Consider the following 14,096-nt stretch of genomic DNA (forward strand, 5'->3'; position numbering starts at 1 on the left):
ACTGTGCACCTCTGTGAAGAGCCTGACTCCATCTTCCCCCTAAGCCCCTTTAGTCAGAGGAAACGACCAGTGAAATCTCCCCTTGCCTTCACTTGTCCAGACTGAACAAATCCAATCTCTCAACCTTTTCTCTTATTTACTGTGGTCCAGCTCCCTGAATCTTGGTGACTGCTGTCATTTGAACGGGAAGGACTAAAGCAGGAGGGCTTTTAAGAGGGGCAGAACACAAAGGGAGGGATCTATGCCCTCCCATTTCCTGCCATACTCTATAAAGATCAGGAAAGCCAGCAGCTTCACCTCTTTTCTTCCCACTTGCTGCTCCCTGTGCTGTTGTGCTTTACCACTACATTGGTTGTATATATATTTATATTTTTGTATATATTTTATATTTGTATATATTTGTATTCTTTGTTAGTTTATTCCTTGTGTTATTACCTTTCCCCTGTATTAGCAAATCTGTATCCAATTGTTTTCAGCTTCCAACTTAAAGTCTCTGGTCTTTATTCCTCTTTTATCTCCCCTTTGGAAGGAGGGGGAGAATTGAGAGTAATTCCATTCTAGATTTGTGGTCTACCCAAACTGCTAAGCCATGACAGTGATTTTTGGTTATCATCTCCCAAGAGAACCTTGTTCTTTTTTGTTGATGTCTTTCTTGTACTGGGAGGACAAAACCGGACACAGTGATTCCAGACACAGTCCCGTAGCCCCTGCTGGGGAGGTTGTAGCTCTGCAGCTCCATAATCCAAACAGGATCTGAAACCACAACCCTTCAGCACAGCAATGAGCAGCTACTGCTATGCAAGCAAAGCTTCCTGAAGATACTGGAGACAGCCTTGAAGCCCAAGAGAAATAAGGCAATTCAGGATGAATACAGGAAAGTAAATAACACCCATGGGTTTACACAGAAAAAAGAGGGGGGTTAGAGTTCAGTGTGGAATTACCATTTGGAAAACACATTGGTCATCTTATTTATGTAAGTACAATAAATCAATGTAAAGCCAAATAGCCGGGCAATCAGAAAGCTGCAGAGACCTCAGTGGAGGGCAGAACAATGACAGCTGATAGCTCTTTAAATAATAATAGTGCTTTTCCTATGGGACTCCAGGTTTATATAATTGCCGTGCACAGCATGCAAAGGTAAATCTTCCTGTGTCCCAAAAATGGCTCCAGTTTCCCAAATAACTGATAGATGGAGCTCTCCTTGGAGGACCAGGTGGAGGAATAAAAATGGAGCATCAAGGATTCTATTTTTCATCCAGCTCAAACCTGGTTTGGCTTGCACCCTGGTGAAGGCTGGCAATGGCTGCACTGAAGTGCCCTGAGAAGGAAAGTTGGGACTGACAGCTCAAAAGGGTCCTGAGTCTCCCAGCAAACAGCCCAGGCTCGTTCCTAGGAAAGCCTATGTAAATAGCTCAGGCAAAATGACTGCAAAATAACAAAAATCTTGCTTAACTTTAAAGGAAGTAATGTATGGACTCCACACCCTATGTTTGACACCCTCAGCCAAACTCTCTTTAAAGGGAATGAGGGGAGATATGGAAGGAGATGTGTGGTGAAACCAGACTTAACACTAATATACAAGAAGATAATTTTTTCTCCAGCAATAGAGTAACTGAGCAGATTTCAAATAACACACACACACACACACAAAAAAAAAAAAAAAAAAAAAAAGAGAGAGAAAATCCTACTATTCTCTTCAACCTTCCTATGATAAGCTTGGAAGCTTGGCAGAGGGTGTTTGAGGGGCAGGGAAAGGTATTCACATATTGGAACAACTAATAATCCAAACCTAAAAAGCGTATAACAAAAAAACCTGTTCTCAGATGTGGGATTATCTTTGGTTTAGTATTGCAGAAGCTTGGAGTCATTACCATGAGGCATGACAAGGGGCAATGGACACAAACTGCAACACAGGAGTTTCAAGCAAAACATAAGGAAGAACTTCTTTATTGTAAAGGTAACAGAGCACTGGAAAAGGCTACTCAGAGAGGTTGTGGAGCCTCTCAAAACCCATCTGGATGCCATCCTGTGCAACCTGCTCTAGGAGAACTTGCACTGGCAGAGGGCTTGGACTAGATGATCTCCAGAGGTCACTTTCCAGTTCCCCTTCTGTGATTTTGTGATATCTGAGTAACCTGTGTCTCAAGCAGTCATGCTTGCACATTTAGCTATACGTATGAGCAAGCATGGGTCTGTTCACTAGTAAAGCAAGAAGAAAACCAATCAATTTTAGCAGCACCGAGACTGGGTAAACAGCTTTTCCTAAATCCCCTCCTCTGCCTCCAGCACTTCCAATTGCCTGTTGTCCAAGTGGAAATAATTCAACAGTTGCTAAACCTATATCTTGTCCAAACTAGGTTGCTCTTTTCCATATGTGTCTTGGAGAGGCAAGGTATGTAGGGACAAAACGTAATACCTTTTATCAGACCATATGATTCTTCTCTTCCACTCTCCTAAAAGGAGGGAGATTGCCTTTATGCTGAATTGTCATCTCTTGCTCTCTTCAGCTCTTACACGCTTCAAAGCTTATCTTGTTCAATGAATCCCTGGAAAACATCACCTCCTTCCAATTACAATGGCACTATTGCTATAGCAACAGTGCAGCAGCTGGGTGCTGAGGTTGAGATCGTGAACTTTTGCTTCTGGAAGAAGTGAGTGTTTTTTAACCAGCCTGAGGAGGACTGCAGGGGGGTGTATGCAAGAGGGTACACCAACAGCAGGCCTTGTCCCACCACTGGGCACAAGGGTCAGCAGGCAGTATCTGTCTCCATTCATACTTGTGTATGTTATAAAACATCCAAGAGAGTGACCTCAATTTGTCACCAAAAAATGGTAATAAAATCCAGTAGATTTCTGCAGAGTTTGGAGGGATGATGAGAAGAAAGGCATATTCCTCTGACCCTTTATGACCTGAGCTACAGCACTGCTGCATTTTTATATTCACTGGAAACTGAGAGATTGATCTGACCCTCTACTCACTCACAAAAAAACCAAACCATACCCAAGATTCACATAACAGGTCTCCTGGGTTTCTGTTTCTCTATTGTTTTCTGGAAACAGCAAAACCAGAAAGTGTTTTAATTTTTTGTTTGTTGAAAGCATTTGCACATTATTTTAATGGCTAGAAACATTTCAAAGCATCTTCAAAGGGCTCCTGGGGGAAAGCTGAGCAGTGCCAAGCTGTATGGAGCAACTGAGATGCGTGCCACAGGCAGGGTTGCAGGACACAGAAAAAAGCAGCAAAGTGACTGGAGGAAGGCAGAGAGTGGGAACAAAGCCTGTTGTGACCGTTGCTTTGATGAGCAGGGGGACAGATAGTCTGAAGACTGAAAGAAGAAGAAAAACTCTTCTGGCACAGTGGTAAGAGAGAGACTTCAGCTGAGAAGAGGAATGGATGTGAATAGGTTGCAGGGAGGTAAAGGCAAGATGAAATACAGGCATGATGGAGACCACATGTAGGTCACAACAAGAGATCCATGCAGTAGATGAAAAAAAGCTTTTTCTCCTTGGGTATAAATCAGGGTTGAATTTGCACCATAGAATAAGCAATGCAACAGGGGAGTGATGGGGTTGGTGTTAATATAGGCTGAATTTTTCTAGGTGTCCTTGGCTTGTTCAGGATGTTTCAGCTATCACCAGTCCCCAGAGAATTTCTTCTAAATGTTCACTTTCTTGCAAATTCAGGAGGATCCCAGACTGATCACTACTGTCCATGACAGCTTGTGGAAAAATATCACAAAGAAGGTTAGAGGGTTTTTTAACTTCAGTTTTATTTTTATTTTGGCTCTGGGTTGAAGGGAATATCCTTGTTCCCCTTTCTCCAAGCTGGCTTGTCCAGCTACAAAGAGCAGCCCTAGCTGCAGCCCCACTCACAGCATCCCAGCTTCAGCACTGACTCACTGCCTGGCCAGCAGCTACACAAAGGTGTCTCCAAAAAGTGTCTGCAGGTCAGGCACTCCAAGCAGGCAGTGAAAAGTATATGAAAATACCAGAAGATAGTGGTTTTCAGAGTTTTGGATGGAATGGGACATTGATAAAACTGTCTGCACGCTTAATCCCTCCCAAATCCCCTGGCTGAAAGACAGCTCTGGCAGGTGTGTGAAGATGAGTGAGGGAGCACTGCAGAGCACTTAGAGTGAAAATCCTTGAGAAAAAAAGCAAGGGAGCTCTGGAGTCAGAAAAATACTTCTGCAAACAGAATTATTCAGTGTTAGTGTGTGGCCATAATTAGAGGGGAAATAAGCCAGTGGCCCTGGCAATTTTTTCCATGAGATATTGCACCCAGAAAGAGGGTAAGCTCAGGCCAGCATGCAGAAATACGGGCTCACATCCAAGCTGTTTTGCTCTGGTGAAAACCAGGGTCCTTTGACTGCTGCTCGGGATCTTCCTGGAGTAAGGGGTAGCACACACTCAGCCTTATTGCCTCAGGAAATGTGACATTACAAACATTCTGGAGAAAATGGAGGCAGCACCCATGAGGATACCCAAACCAGCTTTTCCCTCTGTGCTTCATGGCTACAGCCTAGTTTGCAACAGAGACAGGAGTAGAAAAACAGAACTGGAAGATTACACCATCTGCCTTGGCCTAAAACATCCCAAAAGCAGAGGCTTTCCTCATGATGTGCAACAGAAATATTAATGTTCTTGCATATAGATGATAGCAAAATTCTGAAAAAGCTAAGGAGATGAGAAATAGTCCCTGCAGTCTCTGCTGGGCTGAAACCCTTCAAAATGTTTTCTTCCCACTCCTGGGACTGCAGGGAGGGTGGCTGATTCTGCAACAGGGAATAAAAATGACAGTACATCAGAGAGGACACCCCCCATGAGACATACACCTCCACAGTCTTCACCAAAGCTCCAGAAATCTTCTCCCACTTCTGACATCCATGTCCTTGCTTTTTGCCCAAATGTCCCTTTGTAAAGTACTTTCTACACCAACAGGAGACTGGTGAATGGTTGGATGGGCAGAGGAATCCCATCCTTAGTCTGGGATTTCTCTGCTATGACACTGTCCTACTCTATGGTTATAGGAAAATAGATGGACTTGCCCAAAGAGTCTTTTAACCATCTCTGCCTGGGCAGAGGTGGCTGAATGCTCCAGATTTCACAACCTTAGCTAGAAACAGCATTGCTGAGCACCACACAAACCACATCTGTAGCTTCTCTCCAAATCAATGTATCTGTGTATAAACAGGAATATCAGCATCTCTCACAGTGGAAGAATGGACAGACATCTCTTGATGAGGAAGATTATTAATTACACCTATATCAACAATCATTTCAAAGAACAGAGGACAAAAGAGCTCTTCAAATTGCATGTTATAACCTGAAACAGAGTAATCTTTGTCTTCTAAGAGTAGAGCAATGCAGCAGAGAAGTCAAAGTAGTGGAAAACTACTTGACCATTTACAGAACTATTCATTCATGTAGTGTACAGGGATAGTTCCCAGATGCCCTTGTCACATCACCTTGGATTATGAAGGATATGAGCCTAGATCCGTTGGATCAGAGCAAAAAATGGAAGTCTCAATCAGCCTTGCCAGAGGAGGAAAAAACACCTGCTCACCATTACGTGCTGCTCCTGGAGTGGAGGCACAGGAGGAAAGAATAGGACAGATGAGGAATGCAGGACAATGAACAGTGAAAAGAAACCCACATCAATGGGATAGATTCTCCTCTGGGGCAGTCTTGTTTCCTTACAGCACACCACTGAAGCTAATGCAGGTTTTGTGATTTATACCCCTGGGAATCTGGGCTGCAGTGCCAGCCAGCAAGAGAATGCTCCCTGCTGGCATAGTGACAGCTTAAGAATATAAGTAGCTCTGCAGAAAAGATTTATTTTCTGTAATGCTTCTGAAAAGACCATATATGTCGAGTCAGCCAGAATATTTTTGAATAACCATTTTTACTGAAGTACAGTGTTTTGCCAATATTGAAACATTTCATGGAAATCTCAGAGTTTCTTTCATCAGGAAGGTCTCTGAGAGGCGGGTAGGACCCTCCCATCAGACCAGGAAATTGACTGCAGCAGGAAAATAAAAATACCTCTGTAAACTTTTCCAGTCTGAAAACAGTAGAAAAGAACTACACAGTTCTGTTGTGGTGGGAAAAATTTTCACAGGTTTGGGGTTTTTTTCACTAAAAAATGAAAAACGTTACCTCTGAGGTACTGAAGGACACTTCTGAAATGTGTTTTCCATCTCCAGCTGCCTTTACATAGTGGTCCATGTGCATCTTGGACCCAGTACTTCATAGCCCTAGGACAGTCCATACAGTATGAGCAAAGCTCCAGCCCTCAGTAACTATAATGTCTGTGGGGATAACAGTTTCAATAAGTGATGGGAATAAGAACCACATCTAGGTATATGTGAAAGTAACAATTCCCAAAGACAGAAAACACAGAATATGACATATAAGACACTGAAATTTTGGGCTGAACTTCAGGACAGCCTTTTCTCACAGCTGCCAACTGTTTACAGCACAGTGAAGCCCAACCACCACAGTGGCATCACCAGATCTTGGAAACATACTGTAGGGGCACCCCAAGCTTACTGCTTCTCCTCTCCTGGCCCTTACGCAGACTTCCTGCAAGTCATCAGCCCCATCTTCTGAGACTCCTTTCTTACTGTTTCCTTCAGAGTCCTCCTTTTTGCTATGTAACTCTGTATTTACCCTGAGTTTAGTGCAGACATTTATAGCAACCACTGAGCAATCACTGCAGCATATAGACAGGATCAGGTTTGTGAAAGGAAGAGTGTTATCCTAGAGATACATTATTCCCTCATGTACTTCCCACAACAGGATTTAAATCTCCACTGTTTTTCTTAGGAAGTCTGGACAATTCAAAGCAATTTTAATTAATTAACAGGTTTTATTTTAATTTGAGTATTTAAGGTTATTTTGGAGTGGAAAACCCTTTTCCCCTTATTTTATCATGAAAGTCTTAATTATACCAAGGATCAAACAATCACGAAAGTTGTATGAACCTGTTGTGTATGGAGATCACATGCAGAAAAATCTAGAGATTTTCTTGCTGGTTACTACTCTTAGAGCTCACCTTTTAACAGCTTGGTCCCCAAGTTCCACCTCTATGTATAAAATTAGTTCAACTTCTGGTCAGTATTGAGTCCAAGGAACTTCTGCTGTTAAAAGCAATGTAGTGTCCAAGGGTTGCAGTCATGGCAATGGTTCTGGCAGTCTGGTCCCAACTTGGACATCACCATCCTCCCACATGAAAACACAGATTCTAACAGTGATAAAAAATGCTGCTTGAGGCCTGGGACCTAGATATTCTGAAGAACTGCCAAAGCCCACTTAGTAATGCCAGCAGCACAGTCCTAGTAGAAATAAGTACATGAGGAGGAGAAAGGAAACTGCTCAGTAATTGAAGTCAAGTTTCATCCTAATTATAGTGACATGGGGTTTGCCCATAGATTTTCCTGTAACGTACTTTCTTCAAAAGGTGCCAGTTAGCTCTTGCTTGCTACTAGGCAGAGGCTCCTCAAGTATTGCAAGTGTCCAATATCTATGTGGAAAAAAGGAGGACAATACCTGCTAACACTCATGTTTGTAACTACAGTCCCCGGTGCCTGCTGAAATACCACCCACAGAGTTGAAACTTCCAGCTGGAGTATCTTAATGGGTCCTATCAGAAGAGAATTCCAGCTCCAAAACCTGCAGGGCCATCTCTTGCACAAGAACATTGCCCTGTGCTTCAGGCACAGCCTCACCACTGAGTATCCCTGTGGGAGAAGTACTCAGGAGATGCCCAGAATCAGTAGCCCCCCCTGTGCTAGGGGGCTCACTGCTTCAACAGCTCTTCTGCCCTCTCTGCAGAGCAGAAGGTGCAGGTTGGTAAGACCACAATCTGTTCAAAGCCACTGCACTATTCCTACTTTAATTATTTAGATTATTTTTTTCTTTTTAATCCTCTTTACTGTGTTCACTAACACAGCTTTTAATCATAAGCCTATTTGTGTGGATACATTTTTTTCATCAGTATTCTCCCTTCTAATCAATCCAAGTTCTCTAAAATACCTTCTTATTCTACTTAAATAACTCTCTTCATTGCTAATGACTTCTAACTCCTCTGCTTTAGTTCTGTAGAGTTATTATGAGCTCCAAGAGTCTCTTGCCAGTTCTTTTCTAACAGCATTTCTGCTGTAAGCACCTCTGCAGGCTGAGCCCTTCGGCTTGAGAGAGGCTCTTGAAGACACTTCTACATGGGATCCAAATTGCTTTGAGCCCAGGCAGCCCGTTAAAGCCATTATTGTTATTTGTGTGCATAGTAGTGGGGCTCTTGATGGGATAAACCCACCCCCAGAAGAGCACTGACCATTGTGCTGTGATGGGCAGATGCAGGAGAGCATCTTGGGGTGCCTGAGGAAGCAGGAAAGCAATGGCCTTGGGCAACATTCACCCCTCACCCATAGCTTGTTTTCCTTAAAATCATGGCAGAGGAACATTAAATGTGAGTTTGATGGACTAGAACAGGAGGCCTCATGTCCCTGTGCATGACAGCAGCTCCTGGGCAGTGCCACCATACAGGTGAGAAAAAAGAAATGTCCATTCACAGGGAGAGGAGTAAAATAGTGGTGGTATCTCAGTGGCAATGAAATGCATTGAGTGATGACAGCAGCATCACAAGCACAGCAGAGGTGGGAGAACACATATGGTGATTGAGAGAGGAGGGAATATCATGGAAAGTGACCTAAAAAGAGTCATAGTTCTTTTCAGTCTTTGATACAAAATACTTCTATATATTCTGACTAAAATCAGACAGAAATACAGCATGTTCCTGTAGACACCTTCTGATGGAAAAATTACAGATTCATTTTTAGGAAACACTCTCTAGGACACTTTCTGTTCCTTAAATAGTACCTTTTCTTTAGGGTGAAATGTGTCGTTCTGCTCACATCACAATTAAGAAAAAAAAATGACTTCAACATCTTTACTATATATATATATATATATATATTTTTTTTTTTTTTTTGCACTGTTTTTATACAACTTGAAATGAAAGCAGAAATTTAAGGAGGGTGCCTAACCACAAATCACCAAACAGTACCTCTCAACAGATCCCAGGACTCTCCATTTTACTGAAAGGGAAACTTTCTGCATTTGCCACAGGAGTTCCAAAAGCCTGTTGAAGTCTAATCCAAGATTTCAGTCACCACACTCCTGTTTCCATCAGCAGAAAGAGGTTAATATGGTGCCACAGAGGTGTGTCCTCCAGCAGCAGCCCCCTGTGTACCAAAGCTCTGTCATGTTCCATCCCTTGCACAGCCCCTTTCTGAGCCTCAGATCTGTTACTGCAGAAGTTGCAGAAATGTCAGAGGTTGCCCCAAAATCGCCATCCATAATATTCAGCTCAGGGAAGCTGCCTGAAAAACAGTGCTGGAACCCAGTCCCATGGTCCAGGTCACTGTCTAAACCCTCGGAGGTGTAGCAGTAGGACAAGACATTCAGATGTGGTGCCTGAAAACTTTGGGAGCTACAGACCCTGGCAGCACATCTGGCAGCTCCTGCAGAGCCAGGCTGCATGGAGAAAGCTGGCACAACAGATTCTGTTTCAGAAATTCTGCAGGATTTTTGCTGCTGGAAAATGACAGTGATTTTAGAAGGTAATTGTGCAAAATTTCCCTGAGGACACTACGCATCCATGCTTGTACTTTTTATCCCAATCAGTAATTTTATTTTTTTTTTTTTTTAGTAAAAATAAGTTGCCCGGTTGCTTTCATTGCTTTTATTAACTACTGCAAATTTTGATTAGGCTGCTCTACTGACAGAGTTCAGAATATCTCTCAGGAAGAGAAACACACTGGAATGGGAAGGGCTACACGTGAAAATGTAAACAGTGTGTAAGCAGGAGTCAACAGGAGTCTATACCAAAAATATAACCTCACGATGTCATTACAGACAGGGATCTACTGCTGGCACAAAAGTATTTCAGACAAGACACAAATTCTGAGTTTTCTTACCCATCTATTTTCACTAAATGTCCCTTGGCACTTTTCCATGAAAAAGAGTATCATCTACACCAGCTCTCTACACAGGGAGTTGCATTCTGCCTACATTTCCCAGCCAGTTCCCTGGATAGTCTGTTCTCCTTTGCTTGGACAATTGAGCCACATTTGCTACTCAGTTGCTACTCAATTACTCAATTTACGATTATATCTGATTAGGGTTAATTGTGCAGCACCTGCAGGACGGGCTGCTAGAAAGTCACTGATAACTCTATTATCTTGCAGTTAATATACAGAGCCAAAGAGATGTCTGGTGGGATCTCTGTCTGGGTACACAGTTTCTAGGAGGAGCTTCAAGGAATGAAATAAGCTGCTGAAATTGGAGATATTTATTATTCTTTGAATCTGCTTTGCATGTATTTGTATAGTTAACAAGATCAAGGCCTGTTTTGTTAGCTGAATTGATCCTTCATATTTTCCCAATACAATTTAGGCTACCATTTGTTTCTCTTATGTACCAAAAGCACTCATAAATATTTGTGCAAATAATCTCTAAACCTCCAGACCAATTTGTTGCAGTATCTACTTTCAAGCAGGAATCACATTTAAGAGCAAGAAAACCATTTGGCTTTTCTCTTAACTGATCAGGTAGAAGCAAACATAGTTAAGTCTTAAGCCCTGGTGCTGAATCACAATTGTCCCTGGAATGAATGTGACAATATTCATCATTCCCTATGAGGGGATGACAAGAGTACTGATGAAGTCCCATCTCTTTTTTAGGGCCAGATTACTAATGCTGCTTGGCACAATGGTGTTAACCTATCAGAGCAGAACTGTCCCTTCTTTCCCACCCCTGCAGCCAAAGAGAGCCCCCAGAAGAGTATGCTTGTTTCCCCAAGGAGCACAGAGCAGTGGAGTCAGAATCCCATCTCCCTTTCTCTCCTGAAGGACCTTGTTATTAAATTCTGGCTTTACAATAGCATTGCTTTGGGCTGGTTTCCAACCAGCCTCTAGTTTTATTGTCATCTTGCTGGTTGTTGCCGAATCGATCGCATATGTCAAGGTTTTCTTGAGATGGGAGGGCAGGACTTGCTGGACAAGTACAGATTGATTTTCACATGCTTATCCGTTCTCACAGGAGAAATGTTGATTGCTTGTGCATGTATTCTGAAATGGAGTTGCAGGGAGATGGCACCCCCAGTGCATCCTAAGGTCAGTAATTGCAGTGCTTGACAGACACGTCAGGGCCCCGTAGATGCGCCAGTCAGCCTCTGCCTGGGCACTAACCCTGAGATAGGAGCCCTCAGGTGCCCTGAGTACAGAGGGCCTTTTTAGTGTGCTTCAATCTATAGTCCAAGGTTTCATTAAAGTTTAACAAAAAATAAAGTTTATACAGAATTGCCCACATCAGCTACTCCCAGGTAGGAGGTGTCGAGCAATAAAATTCTTCTAAAATCAATCTCCACAAATGCCAGAAGTTTAAGACTTGCAGTCTTAAGAAAACAACCAAGTGGGTATTGGCACCAGCTGTGAGTAGGTGGCTTTGATGCACACCTAGTGACTGCCCCCCATCCCCTCTCCATGGCTGCCTAAACCTCTCACTGGGTTGTGCAGGCAGCCTCAGCACTTCCCAGGGCAGGTGAGATGGACAGACAGGTCCCTAGGGAAACACATCACTCATTCTGAACACGACACCCCCAGTCCTTGTAAATGTTTTTGTTTTCCGTTTTATCTTCACTTCTCCACTTCTCAGGCAGTGTTTAATGGAACCTACAACAAAAAAATAATCTGCTTTGTTGCTTTTCAATTAGATAAAAACTCCCATTAGCAATGCAATTTAAGCGCCATTTTCAAGATTGTTGTTTAACAACCTCCTTGACATTTCACAGAGCTCGTTTGTTTTGCTCTGTTTTTTTCTTTTCACAAAAACAGATGCAAAAAATGGTTCATTTGCAGAAATGCAGACAAAGCAGAAAGACTCTAAAGAGTGGAAGCAGAGTGAGGCACGTATGCTGCAAGACTGAAAAAGGAAGAAAGAGAGAGAGTAAAAAAAAAAAATGTCTATACTATAGAGTAGAGCAGGTCCTAGCCAGGAGGAGTAGAGCAGAGTAGAGGAAAAAAACAAAGTTTCCCCATCATCGCATAGGGCTGTTTGCTGCACATGTGCAGAATAGGTGAAATACAATAACAGAATAGGTCAATAAAGCTGTATTTTCTCTGCATTTCTTTAGTAGAGTAAAAAGTTAAACATCTTTAAAATGTGTCAAAATATATCATGTTTTCCTTGAAATGCAAAATACCTCAACAACCACAATCTAAATTAATTTGAGATAGCCTTTTTGCAAAAAATAAAACATTAGTTTCACGGTTGAATAAGCATCTATAACCATGAAATATCAAATTTTGTAAATTGAGCCAGAGGTTTGAAAAATTAGATGTCTCAGAAGGCACTTACAAACCACTTTCCACTGAGCTGCAAAGGTGAGACAGGAGAGCAGGACCTATCTGAGCAGCAATGCCAAGGAGGAGAAAGAAAAAACAAAAATAATTGTGTGTAGCATACATCACTTGTGACAACACAGCTCACAAAGCGTGTTCCTTTCTTTTCAGGTCCATTTATTTTACTTGTTTATGTTGTACTTGTTCCTCTTTCTGACTGCCAGAATCTCATAATCTTTTTTTCTTTTTCAGGCAGATGTTTTAAAAGTGTTTATTCTTTATCATTCAGAAAGAATTATTTTACATAAATTCTAGCTGATCACTGATACTTGCATTCCCCTGGTTAAAAAAAAAAAAAAAAAAAAAAAAAAAAAAAAAAAGAACCAGGGCTCAGCACCTGCTGCCTTTCTGCCTTTGAACTCTGGCTTTATAGCTTCATCAGGTCAAAAGCTGCAAACTCAAAAATCCAATTATGAAAGCATTTTTAGAGTCTGAGATGGGGTTGCCAGGGCAGTTAGTGCATGTAACACGCAGCCACACTGACAGGAGCGTGGTAAAAGGATGAAAATATCTCATCCACTTTCTGGATTATCCAGAGGCTACTAGAAAACATTTGTTTCCGTGCAAGAAAAAGCATTCACCACCTGGTTTTGTCACTCATTCCCTGCTGGTTCTATCCTTCCCCCAGAAATGCTAATATTTTCTGCCTTCACAATACTTTCTAAAATATTAAACATTTTTGCAAAGCCTGAATGGGTTCAGACCCATTTCCAATATGTCACGGGAGGCTGAGAGTTGAGATCTCAGTGCAGCTTAGACTTATCTCTTGCTCTGGCAAATATTTCCATGCGATGCAGCCATTGAATCATAGCTAAACTGTGTGCTGTAAACCTGATGAGAAGCCTAAGGAAGCAAACAGATTGGTGTAAAATACTACGTGCTCTGCTCCCTGCCTTATTCATTGTCCATTGCTGCTATATCCACATTCAGACAGTACTTCAGAACTGATGGTTTTAGTTCCCTGGGTGATGTATAATAGACTTAGATTTTCTCCTCTCTTCCTTCTCCAGTAACGCAGTATTATGATATCCTTCTTTGATTACCAGAAATAGATAAGAGTCACAGTGAAAATCCTCTGGAGATGGGAGTGGGTGACAAACCGAGCAGCTTGGGAGCATCTTTCTGTTTCAGTTTTGTTCAGCTCTTAACTGGCTGCACTAGGAATTCTACAGATGAACCAAGAAAAGCAGTCCTGCTCCAGGCATCACCCCCAAATCCTCTCTGTATGTTTCTCCCAAACCAAAAAATATGCCACCCTCTACTGAACTATGACCTTCGTTTGCAAATACATTGCCACTCAGAGAGGGGCTAAGTTAATGCAAGGACCTCTGTGAAGCTGGTAATGATGTTTACACCTGCAGTCTGCTCATCCAGCTTAATCCCAGCTCTTTCTTCCCCCAGCCCAGAGCTCAGTCCCTACTAAGGCTGACACTTTAGTCAACAGCCACCACAATCCTCTTTCATTATCACAGGAGAGAGGCTAAAGGGAGCTGTGGGAGAGGTGACCAGAATCATTCACACCTTGTGGCTCTTTTGTTCCTGTGTAAACATAAAAGGACTGATGGACTTCTTAAGTGCAGTACAGTTAGTATGGTGAATGCTTTGCCGGAGGGGTCTTGCCAAACTTCATTC

This window comes from Heliangelus exortis, chromosome 3 (assembly GCF_036169615.1).
Source record: "Heliangelus exortis chromosome 3, bHelExo1.hap1, whole genome shotgun sequence".
Taxonomy (NCBI): Eukaryota; Metazoa; Chordata; class Aves; order Apodiformes; family Trochilidae; genus Heliangelus; species Heliangelus exortis.